The following is a 12969-nucleotide window of genomic DNA, read 5'->3' on the forward strand; positions in this document are numbered from 1 at the left end:
CAGTTTTGCATGCAAATGATTTTAAAAATCAGGTTCTATTTTCTTTTCTCAGAGTTTTATTCCATTCCTGTTGTTAAAATATTCCCCTGAATATTGCTTGGAAATTCTTATCGTCATTCCTTAATAAAGCAAATGGAAAAAATCAGTCTGATACTTAATTCTTTTATGATACAAAAAGTCCCTGTGATACATTCTTCCATTTCATACCTGTGATGTAATAATGGCCACTTGAATGGGATGTTGTAGGTATCATCTTCTGCAACGTGTGATGTCACTTTTTGATTTGGAAAGCAGCTTCCACAGGTTTCCATCTCTATTGATTTGAAGAATTTTTGATAGATATGAGTACCTTCTGTAGGTATATTCTTAGACTTAATATGTTGATCCAGCTGGATTCAAGTGAGGTATCGCTGTAGTGTATTTAATAAATGTGCTAATAATCCCACTACAGATAATTACTAGAAAACTCTTTCTGAGCATCTAGCTTTCCAAATAGGCAGAGGAAGGAATCCGATTTGTGTGAGTTCACTCTTTATAAAAGGTTTAAGGTTAATTCTTTGTTAATCCCTGTTAATTTGAGTAATCATTTTCTGACCTGTGGAAGGTTTTACGTGAGCCAGTACTGATACTGAAGATGAGTCTTTGGCTGTGACTGTACTGCAGTTAACAGTGACTGCAGCACATAGTACAGATTTCTGAATGAAGTGTCAGTAAGCACTTGAGGAGACTGGTTGCAGTTAAAAATGGTCCTGCAGAGCTTCACAGACTCTGAAAAGCCTGTTTTGAAGAAAACCGAGCTGTTTCTTTGCTTCCCTAGACTTCCTGATGCCACTACTAGATTGCTGCTCACACTCAAGCTGACCTAAACCTATCTTCCAGATTTCTGTACAGCTCAGTAGTCACCAAAAACTTCAGCAAAGACATGTCTTCTCATTAATTTACTTTTGTAAGGTAGCAAACACTTCAGCACTTCCTGTTACTTGTTCAGAAGATGCATGCCAGGTTGGATGTGGCATTGAGCAACATGGTCTAGGTGCCCGGGCCCATGGCAGGGGGATTGGCACTGGATGATCTTTAAGATTCCTTCCAACCCAAACCATTCTATGATTCTATGAAAGGATGCACTGAATCCTGTGGGTTTTAATGTCTCAATGTCATAATCTGATGAATGTTTTGTTTTGAGCTTTTCATAGGGGTATTCATTTGTCAGGGAGGTGAAGCTTGACACAACAGTAAGCACATGCTTCACTGAAGCCCATTGCTGCCTGAACTTGCCTTCCTAAAGACTGTCTTAAACTTCATCAGACTTTAATCTCTCTGTGGGTTGATAGGCTGGCACCACTGAAATCACAGGCAGAGCTCCTGTGGACATCGACAGATCTGGATTTACTCTGTGATCTTTTTTGGCAGGTGGATTTTGGAAAAAAAACCAACCCAAAACCTAAAAGAAATAACTTGTCGGGTGGTAATTTTCATGTTGGGGCTGCTTTCTTAGCAATTTGTGTGATAGCTTTCTGCTTCTTCTGTTTAGTCTTCTCTTCCTTGTAAATCAATGCCTGTGACATGAATTGAGGATTCTGTCATTTGTAGAATAGAACCAATTAAAAAAATCCCTGATTATTTCATCTGAAGAAATACTTTGGGTCTTGTTCCTAAATTATTTTATAAAACTTCCTGGAGATTTCAGAGATGCTCTGCAACAGTGAGGGGTAAGCAAAGAAGTGCAGGAGGCATTCTCAGTGCTGCCTGTTGGAAATGGAGCAGTTGGAAAAGCATGGCATAGAGACAGAAAAGGTAGTCTGACTCACATGGAAGGAGGAAACACTGGAGCACTGGGTCCTGATTCCTGGAGTGTGTATAACTAAATTGCTAGGCAGAGCTAATCTAGTGGGTCTTCCCACTTTCAAATGAGCTTTTTAGGCCAGAAGGTTCTGACTTTGTTTTTTTTTTCTCTTCTTTTGACCCACTGAGTTTTATCATTTTTGGTTGTATCATAGCTTGGATTTAACTAGGAGGACTTCAGTCAAAGCGTTTTCTTGGGAAGTAACCAGAAAAGTTAGATCCAGCTTTTTCTGAGTCATAATAGTGTCTTACCATTACACTGGCACCACCACCCACAAAGTTAATTGAGGAGCTGACTATGACTAATTTTTCAGGATTCTCCAAGGTCTCAAGTAAGCTTTGGCAGTTGTATGTCTTATCCTGGATTGCTTTTAGGAGATAAGTATCTATCTCCATATTGTTCAGATAATTCTGAGGATGTATGCCAGCCAGAAAAATTTCTATCCAGATTAAAAGGTACATAGTGAGTTCAGGTGCCAGGAAATTTATGTAGTACTAGAAAGTAGTGGGTAGGTGGGATTGTTGTTTGTGACTTGGAAGTTTTACATAGCTAGGATGTGCTTTGGGTAGACACCAACACCATGTAGTTTGAACCTGCTATGTTCTTGGAAGAAAAAGAGTTCTTGAGCAAAACAAGAAATTCCAGTCCAATCTGTGTATGACAGACATTAAAGGAAAGATGTTAAGAGTGTTCTATCTGGGGTAATTTCAGGTGAATTCCGTAGCCGGTCGAGTTGCAGTCTCAGCAGTCACTGCTACCTGAGTATTATGTGATGTATTTTTTTTTCCAGGCTAATGAAGGAAGTGAAGAATTTGCAAGACAATAATAAGTTTAGAAAATATTTAAGCGGCAGTTTATCTGCATACTGAATATCTGATAATATCATAGAAGTTCTGGCATAGACAAAAAGCTGTAATTGTAAATGCAAAGTAAATATGACTCTAGTAATTCACAGGGGGCCTCTTAGACACACATTCATCTTACTACTAAGGTATTTAAAGAAGAAAACTTAGAAAATCAGACAGCTGTATACTTTGGAATAATTTTAATGAGCTAACGTGGTAATTAGTTCGCTGGTTGGATCCAGTTACCCATACTCAAGTCTCTGCAATTCAGTCACTTCACTATAATTTTTCTCTTGCATAACCATCTTGAAAACTGCCTGATCTATTGTGTACTTTTTCATTCCTTGTTTGCATTGATCTAGAACCAAAAAGCTTTGAATAAGCACACAAATGATGCATGAGGTATTATACGCATGTGTGTAACTGCAGGTTTCTGTTACAGATATAATAAGCAAGAGGTATATGTAGTCTGTACAGTTAGACATCTTGGAGAGCTCAGGGTTAGGCTGACATAAGTGCCTTTTGATGGCTTGCTAGGTAAGATCTAGCATGAAGCTCTCTAGGGATGAATTTCTTGAAAAAATAAAAGTGGGTTCAACCATGTTTATTTGATATTACATTCATAGGTGTAAAATAGCAGTTTATAGTTTCACTTGCCCATTTCCCTTGCTTGGGATCTGCCCCCCTGATCAAGAAATTCAATAGCTATTAAAAGCTGCAGCTGTACTAACAGTCTTATGCTTTATAGGAGGCATTTTGCAGCTATTACTTTAGAACAGGCGTTCTGTGCCAGTACAGATGTTGCATGCACCTTTTTCATAAGCACTTTATCTGCACCATGGGCATTGCATTTCTGACGTTCGCTTGAAATTGCTAAACATGCTCCATAGCTGTAATTTATTTGGGCTGGTGTAGTTTAAAGACCTGAAAGCTTTATCTGCACCTGTTCTATTCATCTGACCAGGAACGCACTAATTCCACTGCATGAGAGTTTGGATCTCTTCTTTATAAAACTCCCGAACCAAATGCAGCCTTTTGATTCACACATACGTTCCCCTTCCCTGAAGTGAAAATAGCTCGCATATGTGTTACCGAGCTTCAATTTTCTAATACTGAAGGGAGAATATCCCCCTTGATCTGATGGAGGACCGGCACATTACTCCTCCATTCCCACCCTCAGTCAGTCCATCTCTGAATAATCAAATATACATAGTGAAAGGTGAAGCATGTAAATACTGTGTGTGTGACTGGAGTAAACTCTGCTAGTATGACACTGGTTTCATTGTAGAATAATATGACAAACACTTCTGAGTGTAATTTATTTAAAGTGATATAAAATGAGAAGGAAAAGCAACTGTTTAACACAACCTGATTCACCTCCCAACATCACTGATATCAGTGAATTTGTACTAATGTAAGGTAAGCAACAGTTGGAGAAGAATGAGGCAATAGCCTAAGGAATAAATGCTAGATTTTAAATATTGAATGCTGAACCAGTATAAGAACCATTCATTCAACTGTTTCAGGCCAAAAGCTTGGAATTCAGGCAAAATCCAGAAATCCTAGCTTTGAAGGAAAAAAAAGCAACAACCCAAATGCTAAAAAACTCCACCAAACTAAAAAAACCCAGAAGCCACCCCAAACCAAGCAAACAAGAAAGCCACTGTTCAGTGAGGTTTTTCAAAACCAAAGCTATGTCCCACTTTGTCCAATTCTGCCAGAGATGTATGTCATCTGTAGACATGTCATCAAATATGACTCAAACCAGTCCTTTCCCTCAAAATAAATAAATACAACCACACAGACCAAAATGATTCTTTGGCATTTAAAAGATTCTACTCTACTTACTTGTGGTGCATTTTTAATTTAGAGTTAAACCAGAGGCTGATCCCTTTCTTAGTTTTTTTGATAAAATAGAAAAAAAAGCACTTGTGCCATAGTCAATCTTGTTTAAAACTTGTAAATATGTAGTAAATTCAGGGCAATAGAATGGAGACACAGCATCTCTATACAAATAAAGAACAAAAGACTTAAACAATAGCTATACATGGAAATAGAAAAGGCAATAAAAGGACAGAAGCTTATTTGAAGTATATATTCTGGAAAAGGTGGTTAGATACTGAAGCTAAGTAAGTATAATAAAAAAAATGCTGCAGAATTGTGCGTTTAGTCTTTGAATTCCTTTTGAAAGTTCTGATGACTCTGACAAACCACACAAGCCTCATTCAAGAGGCCAAGGGTACTTCCTTTGATTAAACTAAAGACAGTGCAGAATTTGGCTCCTGAGGTTTAGGATGCCAATAGATGCTTTAGGTAGAATTACAGTCTTGCTGTACACAGCTGAGCATATATAATACTTTAAGTAAAATTCATGTCTTACGTGTTGTAAAATAAATGAAAGGTAGCTGTTAATTCCAGCTTATAAATATGTCAGTGGGTTTTCATAATTTCTTAATAAATTACAAGAACAAACTCAATGACTCATAGTGTCATCAGAGCCACATGCTGCACTGTATTTATTCTAATTATGTACTATACCTCACAGAGCTTCTACTTTCTTGAATATATGGGTCTCACTAAAAAATCAAAACAGTCCTCATTGATGTCTTCATTTCATCTGCTCTTCTAGTTGTTTTCTTGTTCTGAGCCTTTCCTCAAATGAGAATTTTGAAGAAAACGTATTTAAAAGAACATTCCTGCAATTGCTATATTTATTGAAAAGTGAAGTAAAATACAGTTTCCAAATATCCTCAGTTTGGGTGAAGTTCAAATTTTCCTTGGATCCTCGTCATCTGGCTGGCCACCAGCCCATATCACTAATGGTATAACTAGCTGAAAAATGGAAAAACAATTTCATGAAAATTTCAAGATTATTTGGCTTAGATCTGAAATGTAGAGATAGCATTAATATCGTAGTGTCAGTGGTGCTTCATTCTCTAGTCTAAAAAATAAACACAGGACAAGCTAAACACTTTAGTTAAATGTGTAAGACTAATTCAACAGCATTTCAAAACCACTAAGGTAAACTTAGCCTGTGAAGAAGTCCTTGGCTCTTTAGGGCTCCCTGTCCAAACTGGTTTTTACTCTCACAGATGGAAGCTGCAAATATAGTTTGTATTTATGTATCATGATTAAATGCTCTTTTGTATTAAAATCCATAGTGAGTTGATATATTGAGTTGGCCCTGCTCCCATGTATATGGCTAGGTGTTGATTTCCATGGAACAGAACCTTGTTACTTAAGATGGGGAGAAATGGAATGGAAAGAATTCCATGCTACATCCTTTTTTATGGCCCTTATTTAAGTCACTGGGAAATGTACATCTGAATTTAACATATGTTGATTTGATGACATGCTTCTCTGAAGATATTAAATAAACCAAAGAAATGACCCCCAATGTTTTTTTCCCATTGCTACCAAACTGATTCTCCAAGCTATTTATACTTGAAATGCCTGTATATGAAGTTCCCTCGTTCAAGCTGTAGTGCAGTCCTGTATTGCTTGTAGTGAAACAGGTATCTTTCCAATATGGAGATCTTAGTTTTCACTCTCACTTATCCAGGAGCAAACAGGAAACCCCATTCCAAACTTCCCGTTCCAAAAATAATAGCAGTATTCAGTCACATTTTATGAAAGCATCTTAGAATTTATATAAATAAAACTAGCGTACATTTCAAAGAATATACAAAATGTTGGCTTTTTGCTTTGACTGCAAAGATCAAAGAGACAATTAAAATGTCATGATTTTTAAATTATGAATTTAGTCATAACAAAAATATTTTTAAAAAATTGAAGCAGCAGGTGAACCTTATATAGCAAGATAAAGTTTAATATATTTTATTAGCTTAAGGGACACAGAATAGCTATCTATCCAGAACTTCAGGCATGCATTTACATAAATATATTAAATTAAGAAAAGCAATTATACACTTTAACATCCTTTTGTCTAAAAAAATCATTAAATCCACAGATTAACAATAAATCCAACTCTATGCATTTATCACTTCCAGATACAACTGTTCCATTTTCAGATATTACACAAATACATTTGTTAGAATTTATATGCATTATACATATATTATATATTACATAATAGTGTGTATACATACATGGTCTTCAATAATATAATAATAATTTGTAGTTTTTATAGCACTTTTCATTTGAAGAGCTCAAAGCGCTTTACAAGGATTGACTTCATTAATTTTCAGATGGAAAGTGGAGGTACAAAGATGCAATTATATCAGGTTATATAGGATTTGTGACAGGCCCTAACTGAATTCTCTCATCGTGAACTTCAGCCATGTCTCCCTAAAAAGAAATACACATATAGCATGTGTAGTCTACGTAGGTAGACTTGCAAAGACTTGTAAGGTCCCAAACTAGGAAAGCACTTATATTAATAACGTTAAGCACATGACTTCGGTGATGCTCATATGCTTAAAATTACTTGTGTGCTCCAGTGCTCTGCTAGATTGGTGCCTGTATATGCCTAGTAGTATAATACAGTTTACAGAAGATACTTAAACATAGTTTGAATGATACTTTCTAATCTATTTCCCGACATTTCAAATGTACATACAGTACATGACAGCTACTATAACATAAAATTATTGATCAGAGGAATATCACAACAGTAGTGTTCTTAAGTGAGAGAATTCTGTTGTTTCCTTTTCCTTTTCTGCTTGGCTCCCATTACAATCTAATTGTTCTCAAAGGGGAATTCTCAAATTTCTCAAAAAGGAAAAAGTTTTAATTCTGCCGTATATTTTGTGGGCAACAGCTAATAGCATTTCTGGATAATTCACAGGGTAGGGTTACTGCTTCTGGTATTAATGAAGATCACAAGATACATCTGGCGACTTAATACCAGATGGTTTCTGATCTCAGTATATCTTGATAGGAATTAAGTTCATTCTGTTCACCAGTTGTGACTCTGCCTAGAACATTTTCCTTTTAGCTGCTCCTCCTAGGAACATTCAGAAAGTAAGACATCTTTGTTACTGCCTTGTGATGCAAACCACCTTTTTGTCCTACAGCAAAATACATCCTACATTAAAAAGACCCAACAAAACAACAAAAAAAACAACCAAAAAACAAAAAACCCCTTCCAAAACAGCCAGCTCTCTGCCTTCTTTTCACCCAAGAATATTGTGAACACAGCCACTACATATTCACGTGCTTTAGCTGGTGCCTTCTTTCTTGAATTTCCTGGGAATTTCAGCATTTTTTTCACTTTTCACTTTTGTTTTCATTACAAAATGAAAATAAATGGGAATATCTCACAGAGTGTAAAACGAACTTAACTATACAGGATATATGGGACCCTATTAATTACTTATAACGGATGGAAAGTTGTTTATCAGTGGAACTAGAACTCTCCTCCAAGAATGCAGCTTGCTGTTTGTGCACATTCTTTCTGACATTTTGGATTGTGTGGGTACAGTAGACAGCAGGTAATGACATACATTAAATGTGTATAACACAGAATATTATTTTCTGGTGAATTCCTATAGTGTGAAATGATCGCTTGAATGATGTGTTTTCAGTACTGAGAGCGCTGGTAGGCAGGTGTGTCACTTGGCTTTTAAATCAGTGTAATGTCAAGAAAAATTTTTTATGGAAGCCCATGGGAGTTTTCTTTGGGTTATGGGACAGCATGATAGTCCTTTGCTAATACATAGACCAAATTAGTAATTATTAATAAACTCATGAGTGAACTGAAGGAAAAAGGTTGATGTGTCTGTCAGTTGAACCATTTGTGCAGTGCTATAAAATGTTTGTCTTTTCCCAGATAAGGCATTAGTCATAGCATCTGATTAATCAGTCTGCCCAGTCGAAGTCTATGCAGAATTAATTGCTGTCCTAAGATTTGATGTTGTGCATTTTATAGCACAACAAATTCTGTGTGCAGAGTCATAACTGAAATAAATGAGTGCAAAGGCAAGCAGATACCCCTTTACCTAATGTGGGTCTATAGAATGCCTGCTCATGTCCCACCCCATAATTACTTTTGCCTGTCATTGTACTACTGATGAGTCTTGTCACTTTCAGTCTTGCTACTCTTATTAGGAGGGGTGACAACAACATTTTTGGATTAGGATATAGTCTTGATTGAAATATTACACAATCCTTATTAAATACAGGAAGAAAGGTTTTGAAAATGTGCCTAACTGCTGAAATCAGCCTTTGTGATACTGGACTCAAAACGGTTGAGGGAACCCTTCTGTGAATGTTTGTGAGCATTTCTGGGGGCAACTTTGGGTGCCGTCTTACTATGGTTATTTCAGAAAATGGGACAACCGACTTGTATTTTAATTACTGCTTAGTGGCATATGCTTACATATTTGATATAAGCATATATATGTGCGAAAGAGAAAAATGTAAGCTAATTCCTCAATATTGAAGAAGTATCAAGAAGCCTGGCTGAGTTAATAGACCCCTTGTATAACTGTTGGCAGTACTATAAGGCAACCCAAGAGGATTGGATATGCTCTGTACATCTTTAAGTAGGATATACTCAGTAAGGCTTTATGCAGGGCTGAATCTGCAGCCTTATTCCAGAAACCCTTGGCATGTCTAATGACTGCAGATGCAGACACAGAGAGGTCATGTGTGCACTGATGTCTGAAGTTGAGATCTTCTGCCAACTAAGTGGATATCTTTTAAGGACTTAATCCTATAACTAATGAAGTCAAGAGGAGATTTTCAGTTGACATCAATGGACTTGGAGTCAGGCCCTCAAAGATTAAAGTAATCCTGTACTAAGCTTTCAGGTGGCTTCTGCTGTCTCACACCTATACCCTAAAAAGTACATGTCTTACGCCACAGAATTACTCTGCTGTTGAAAACAATGAATATTTTAGCAAAACAGGCTTAACTTTTCTCGATGTTTCTACAACATTTGCCCTGAAACTAATTATGGAAATGGTTATAATTTTTTTTTTTGTAGCCAGAATCCAGATTATTTAGTACATACTTTCTGCAAGTTTGGGTTAGAATAAATTTAAAGCATTGGTTGCCCTTTTGGTGAGATTCTTATGTTTGTGGGTTTTTTCTGTTTTTTTGGTTTGGTTTTTTTTAATGACAAAAATAAAATGTTGGTCAATTTTAATATTGTAAATGAGAAAAATTAGTTTTTATTTACTTCATTACTTCCTTTTGTTTTCTCTGAGGCAAAGTTAACTTTTTTAAGTTGCACAGAAAATCAAATGGTATAATTCCTAATTAAACTGATACACAGTTAAATTTAGTATATCTGTGTATCAGGGTAGTAAATTAAAATGCATTCATGTCTTTTAAAGGATTTACATAATTAAGGAAAAACAAGCAGAGCAGGATGTCCTTGGAGTTGTTTTTTCCTTATAGCTTGAGTTTATAACTGTCTATTTCATGGATGCAAGTAAAATTACATGTATGAATATGTATTTTTACCTTAATGAGACTTTACACCTGTGAAAAATTTCTTGTTCACAAGTGTTTTCAGAATTTCCATTTTGCATATTTATACCTAAAATGTCCTTGTTTCTAACCCTAAATTAGAGAAAGTGTATACTGAAAAGCAATATTTTATAATCCTAATAATATTGTTCTGCTTTTTGCTTCAGACATCTGACTATTGGATTGAAACTGGTAGCCTTCTGATCAGCATAGTGACTGTGTAGTGACCAAGTGCTTTCTGCCTTCTTTCAGCTTTAGTCTGAGCTTAACATCCTGAGGCAGAGCTGCTTGAGGCTGTAAACTCCTGATCTGTAAATGTCTATACTAAGATACAGTCGTAGAAGTCACTATAAAATAACAAAGCTCTGTGGAATGATCAAGAGATAAAAAGCTCAGCCTGCTGGGAAGCCTGTTTGAGGCATAAGTCTATTAGGCAGTTTCAAAATTAATAAGCATCACCTGTAGCAACCAGGGATTATAGACATTTGCTGTGGTTTTAGAAAGGAAGGAGCTGCAAAGCCAAAATGTGGGGAAGTGAATGAAAGAAGGCGATAAACAGAGGTGTCATGCTGGCGATACAGTTATTTATACCTAACTTGGACTTTGTTTGCATGGAATATAATAACCTGTGAGGATTTAAAGGTACAAAGGGCTTGTGTCTGTGTCCCTGACTGTTAACGGAAGGGATTTATTTCCTCGAGGGGAGCACTTTGAGTTAATATTTCTTATTGGACACATTAGAAAGATGAGTTTACTGTTTTTCTGAAATGGAGTGAAACAATTTGGAGCTGATTTTACATAACATCTTTTTGTCTCCCTACTTATTTGTGGAGTACAAACATTTCTTATATTCTAATCATATGCCTTCTTTGTGATCAGTGGCATTTAAAAAGAGAAGGATGAAGATTTTATGTCCCAGAATAATAAAATGAGAGTTGAAAACTAGCAGGCATCAGGAGTAGAGTTATGTTTCTTGCAACAGGTATGTTTGTTCTCTTTTAACAGTAAAAAGCCTCAAAGAATGCTTGAAATGTACAATGTGTTGGGAACAGAGAGCCAGTATTTCCGAATAAAGGAAGAAGTGAATGGAATAAAAGATTAGGGGAGAGAGAGACAGAGACGGAGACAACTTGAACACATACATAAAGTCCCTTCTGGAGGCCCTTATCTAATTGCCTCATTTATCTAGTTTCATTTATAAGCTCAGTTTTATTCTGGGACACTCTCGGAGGTTGTGTGAGAATGGCTGCAGAATGACCTAACTGGCAACAGGCTTTCTACAGACCCTTTTTTTTTTGTTTTGTATGCCAATTCTCAGGGCAATTACTGCAGTTGCCCTTTTTATATCAGCATCTTGGGTGGCTGGGCCTGGGGTTTGCTCACTCTTTTTAATAGTGTAATTTCTTTTGATAAATAAGCAGCTAGGAGGTTTTGTTTTGTTTTTTTTGAGAATACTTCTTTTCCACTGAGACTTCCTATGTACCCATGTGGGCTTACTGCAGGCTTGCTTTCACATGATATAAAAGATGATTTAAAAATGAAGCAAAACACTTTCCACAAACTATCTGTTTCCCCTCTTGCTAATCTTCACTTAGATTACTTCTTAGGTTTGAAGCTTTGGTGGAATGACTCAAACATAAATTCTTTTTTTTTTTAATAAACCAAAGTATTTTGCTTAAAAGCTATTTTCTGAGTGCAGCACAGCCAATACGAGTGTTTTCCCATTGATTTAAGTGACACATGATTTAATTCTTAGCTTTTACTGGAGTTCTATTTTCTGATTTCACTAGTAAACTAAATTGTCTTTATTATTAAGATCAAAGCTATAACATCATGGTTATCCCTTCTCTACATGACTATGGCATATATATTCCTGGGGATCTTTTCAAGTGTCTAGGAGCTAACCAGTGAGAAAAGAACTATCACATCTCCCCAGCTGTTGAAAATAATGCGTCACAGTGGAGGTAAAGTTGGGTTTATTTTAAAATGTATTTCATTAAAGAAAGTGTTAAAGATATTATCTCTGTCAGATATTTAAACGTTGCTAAAATACTTCAGTGACTTTCTTGCTTTGCCGATTATGAAGAGTGTAATAAAACTGTGCTATGTGACAGATTTAGACAGCTGGCTCATTCATGAGAAGTTCACATTTTTGTCACCCACGTTGAATAAGGAAAGATTAGATGCTAAGGTCAATTTACAAAAATGGTTGTCAGGACATTTTTTAATTGTAAAACTTTTTGTGATGGAATTCAGGGAAAAGACTAAAGGCAGAAAGCAGTGGAGACAAAGAGCTGCTATTAACCTACAGATGCTACCGCGGGGTTCATTTTAAGATTGGTCACACTGCTTAGCCAATGAAGTGTTCATGTGACTATAAGGGACCACCCTTTTCTGGGGTGAGAGGGCAATTTGGTCTTCATGCTCATTTAATCCCAAGATGTCTTTCAATGGACTGTCAGTTGAATCTACATTGTGCAAAATTATGCATGCACTTTTTAATGCAGGCCATTGTTCACTGAGCACTTAACCAAGATTCTCAAACAATTTCCATTTGGCATGAGGTCACTCAAAACCCAGGCAAACATATATGGAAGGCAAATGTAACTTTCTGTTCTTCTGAGCTGGAATGCCTAAGAGAGGGAAATGCAACTTTCTGTTATGCTGTACTTTAAGATTTAATATGTACTAAATGAAGATTGACAACTTTCTGTAAAGGAAAATGCATGGCAAATCACTGCCCTAGAGAAGTAACTTTACTACTGGAGAGTAATATGCCTAAAGCCTTTTGGATCTTATTGCCTGAAGTGTTGTAAATCATTGACGAATGAGCAGCTGCTTATA

This window comes from Melopsittacus undulatus, chromosome 7 (genome assembly GCF_012275295.1).
Source record: "Melopsittacus undulatus isolate bMelUnd1 chromosome 7, bMelUnd1.mat.Z, whole genome shotgun sequence".
NCBI classification, from domain to species: domain Eukaryota; kingdom Metazoa; phylum Chordata; class Aves; order Psittaciformes; family Psittaculidae; genus Melopsittacus; species Melopsittacus undulatus.